Source organism: Salvelinus namaycush, unplaced genomic scaffold, assembly GCF_016432855.1.
Source record: "Salvelinus namaycush isolate Seneca unplaced genomic scaffold, SaNama_1.0 Scaffold2482, whole genome shotgun sequence".
Lineage (NCBI taxonomy): Eukaryota > Metazoa > Chordata > Actinopteri > Salmoniformes > Salmonidae > Salvelinus > Salvelinus namaycush.
The window spans coordinates 27,501-32,233 of record NW_024059322.1 but is presented as its reverse complement, the minus strand read 5'-3'; the positions used below and the strand labels follow the sequence as shown (position 1 = coordinate 32,233).

The following is a 4,733-nucleotide window of genomic DNA, read 5'->3' as shown; positions in this document are numbered from 1 at the left end:
CTCTGCAGTCCAACTCATCCCAAACCATCTCAATTGGGTTGAGGTGGGGTGATTGTGGAGGTCAGGTCATCTAATGCAGCACTCCATCACTCTCCTTGTTCAAATAGCCCTTACACAGCCTGTTTTGGGACATTGTCCTGTTGAAAAAGAAATGATAGACCAACTAAGTGCCAACCAGATGGGATGGCGTATCACTGCAGAATGCTGTGGAAGCCATTCTGGTTAAGTGTGCCTTAAATTCTAAATAAATCACTGACAGTGTCACCAGCAAAGCACCATCACACCATCCCACTTCCTCCTCCATGCTTCACGGTGGGCACCACACATGCGGAGATCATTCATTCACCTACTTTACATCTCACAAATACACAGCAGTTGGAAGCAAAAATCTCAAATTTGGACTCATCAGACCAAATGGCAGATTTCCACCAGTCTAGTGTCCATTGCTCATGCTTCTTGGCCTAAGCAAGTCTCTTCTTCTTGTTGGTGTCCTTTAGTACTATCAGCAATTCGACCATGAAGGCCTGATTCACGCAGTCTACTCTGAACAGTTGATCTTGAGATGTGTCTGTTACTTAAACTCTGTGAAGCATTTATTTGGCTGCAATTTCTGAGGCTTGTAACTCTAATGAATCTTCTGCAGCAGAGGTAACTCTTGGTCTTCATTTCCTGTGGCGGGCCTCATGAGAGCCAGTTTCATCATATCGCTTGATGGTTTTTGCAAATGTTCCGTTCTGACTGACCTTCATGTCTTAAAGTAATGATGGACTGTTGTTTCTCTTTCCTTATTTGAGCTGTTCTTGTCATAATATGGACTTGGTCTTTTACCAAATAGGGCTATCGTCTGTTTTCCACCCCTACCTTGTCACAATATAACTGATTGTCTCAAATGCATAAAGAAGGAAATAGATTGCACAAATACATTTTAACAAGGCACACCTGTTAATTCAAATGCATTCCAGGTGACTACTTCATGAAGCTGGTTGAGAGAATACCAACAGTGTGCAAAGCTGTCATCAAGGCAAAGAGTGGCTATTTTGAAGAATTACAAATATAAAATATATTTTGATTTGTTTAACACTTTTTTGGTCACTACATGATTCTAAGTGTGTTATTTCATAGTTTTTATGTCTTCACTATTATTCTACAATGTAGAAAATATTACAAATAAGTTAAAACCCTTAAATGAGTAGGCGTGTCCAAACTTTTGACTGGTAAGGTACAGGTGAAGTCGGAAGTTTACATACACCTAGCCAAATACATTTAAACTCCGTTTTTCACAATTCATGACATTTAATACTAGTAAAAATTCACTGTCTTATGTCAGTTAAGATCACCATTTTTTTTCTGAATGTGAAATGTCAGAATAATAGTAGAGAGAATGATTTATTCAGCTTTTATTTATTTCAATACATTCCCATTTGCTATCAAGCTTTAACTTCCTGACTTATGTCTTGAGATGTTGCTTCAATATATCCACATAATTTTCCGTCCTCATGATGCCATCTATTTTGTGAAGTGCACCAGTCCCTCAAGCAGCAAAGCACCCCCACAACATGATGCTGCCACCCCCGTGCTTCATGGTTGGGATGATGATCTTCGGCTTGCAAGCGTCCCCTTTTTTCCTCCAAACATAACGATGGTCATTATGGCCAAACAGTTCTATTTCTGTTTCATCAGACCAGAGGACATTTGTCCAAAAAGTATGATCTTTGTCCCCATGTGCAGTTGCAAACCGTAGTCTGGCTTTTTTATGGCGGTTTTGGAGCAGTGGCTTCTTCTTTGCTGAGCGGCCTTTCAGGTTATGTCAATAGAGGACTCGTTTTACTGTGAGTGTAGATACTTTTGTACCTGTTTCCTCCAGCATCTTCACAAGGTCCTTTGCTGTTGTTCTGGGATTTATTTGCACTTTTCGCACCAAAGTACGTTAATCTCTAGGAGACAGAACGCGTCTCCTTCCTCAGCGGAATTACGGCTGCGTGGACCCATGGTGTTTATACTTGCGAACTATTGTTTGTACAGATGAACGTGGTACCTTCAGGCATTTGGAAATTGCTCCCAAGGATGAACCAGACTTATGTAGGTCTTCCGACTTGAACTGTACTTTGCATCCTTGCTCTATACAATGGAGTGCGATGGAGCAGAATGTTCTGTTTTTCTTTTCAAAACTTGTTGATGACTATTTTTACTAACCCCAGGTGAGTTAAATTACACAGTAAACGAGTATCATTACTTCCAACCAAATTAATTTGGACTTTTTCCTTTGTATTGGTCCTGTGCACTTTTAAATCAAATGTAAACACTAAATGTTTCCATTTCAACTTCAACTTACTTTGGAATAAATAGTGAATAATGCAAAGATGGCCAATATTTGACGGTATCTGTATATGATACTGTGTCCCTGGATGGGAAGCTGCTACTGTTATTGTTGTGTTAGAGGATGAGCTGGGGGCCTTGAGGTGTTTCCTCCCCTGGGGCTGCGCTCTGTGGCATTAGCAGCAGCTCCTCTGTATCTGTAGAGAGTCATCCTACTGTCTGTGTGTGTGTGTGTGTGTGTGTGTGTGTGTGTGTGTGTGTGTGTGTGTGTGTGTGTGTGTGTGTGTGTGTGTGTGTGTGTGTGTGTGTGTTTGTCAAAAGTCCTGCGTGTCTGCAGCAGATAGTCTGTCTGTCTGTCTGTCTGTCTGTCTGTCTGTCTGTCTGTCTGTCTGTCTGTCTGTCTGTCTGTCTGTCTGTCTGTCTGTCTGTCTGTCTGTCTGTCTGTCTGTCTGTCTGTCTGTCTGTCTGTCTGTCTGTCTGTCTGTCTGTCTGTCTGTCTGTCTGTCTGTCTGTCTGTCTGTCTGTCCGTCTGTCTGTCTGTCTGCATGTCTGTCTGCATGTCTGTCTGCATGTCTGTCTGTTTGTCTTCCTGCCCTGTGATTTTGTTTACACATTAACATCTTGAGATAGCCTGTCCATCTTTGACAATGTCCTCATGTTCATGTTTGAAAATCTATTATTTGACAAAAGGTAATAATCAATACTCTTGTTGAATGTGATGTATTGTCATGGTAATTTCCTGTATTACTCAATAAAGAGAGAGAGAGAGCCAACCACACACAAGTCAGAGTTATATTATAAAATCCATCTTTAATAATATATAAGCTTCACCATAGCCCTTTATGACTCTCAGATCAATTCAGTGTCTATCAATGAATTCTCTGAGAGTCCTTACAAAACATTTCTTAGTTTCATTTATAGCCAAGATACACCCCTCTCAACTTACAAAGAACCTCTTACTTGAAAGAGGAGTATCCCATAGCTAGACAGCATCAGCTATAAATCATCGTTCAGTTTGGTCTCCTAAAGACGAGGTTTCAATCTCATGCTTGGTACTTCACTGTCTACCAAAACATTACCTCATCCAATGGCATATATCAATTGTCAATCCTAGATACTCCCAAACCTGGACAAACTCACTGAAGACAGTGAGCCTCTTAGGTCATATACCAGATCAAGATAAGGGCAACCTCAGAAGGGACATACAATGGTTCCAAACACTGCCTTACTCCTTAGCCCAATGAGAAAAGTAGGGAGTGACTGGCGTACAGACATTGTATGAGATAACTAACTGGTTCCCCATTAATAACGCCATCCCTTCACATGGTTTAGGAATAGTTACATACACATTCCCATAAGATTTTTTTTTCTCCATTCTGTCCTCCTCCCCTTCTGATATTCTACATAGCACCACATGGTTTAACAGATACATTGACATATGAAGACAAGCCTGACCTCTCCCCTCTCTGGGCCCCAATTGACTAAGCCCTAGCTCAGAGGGGAAAATGCACTGCCAACCCTATGCAGGGGCACCATTCTAATGACAAGTATCTCACAAGCATATGATGAAAATAACATCTTATCTATCTATGTTACCTAGCTAAATCTGATTCTGCCACGACAGTATTTAAATGCACACAACACTAAAAACACACAAAATACTTATATTCTTTATTAAGGTGGAAACATGTAGCAGATGTTGTCCTCACAGTTCTTTACAGAACATTTGAGATATACAATCTCAGTTAGTAGGCACTTTCTAATATATGTTAATAACATTATAATGTTATATGATATAATGTCATAATGTTATGTTATAACGTACATCATTGGATGTCTTCCCCTTCATATGTTTCTTGGTGTTTTGCTCTGGCCTCAGAAATATAATGCAACATTTAGGAGAAAATATGCAGAACGGTAAACCAAAACTGGAGGCCAGAATGGCAAAGATCTCCACAGCTACAGTGAACTTCCCAGGAGAGCTGACATAAGCTGGGATAAAGGTGATCCAGACTGCACAGAATATGAGCATGCTGAAGGTGATGAATTTGGCCTCATTGAAGTTATCAGGCAGGTTTCGAGCAAGAAAATCCAGCACAATCGACAGCCAGAAGTCCTATATCCACAGGCACCTGCAATGAAGCGTTGGTGGATTACATAGGGGCCAATGTGACACAATCAACTACTCTGTGTACTGTTACAAATGACAGCCTACAACACCTAGCATGCATTTAGAAAATGCTGTGTCCATACCAAGGACCTGTTGTTGATAGTATGTTGTCTGTCTGCAGGTAGCGAGGCATCATAGAGACCAACAGTAACTCACTCCACACTGCCATCCTCCTTCGGCTGCCAGTTGACAAAGTCATACTTGGCAGTCACGTCCCCATTCTCAGTGAAATACACTTCTTCGCCAT

At 41.0% G+C, this 4,733-nt stretch overlaps 1 pseudogene; it reads right to left on the bottom strand.

Moving 5' to 3' along the window:
- Positions 1 to 4,117: 4,117 nt before the first annotated feature.
- The window catches only part of LOC120039024, a 27,872-nt pseudogene continuing 27,256 nt past the window's right edge, over positions 4,118 to 4,733 (bottom strand).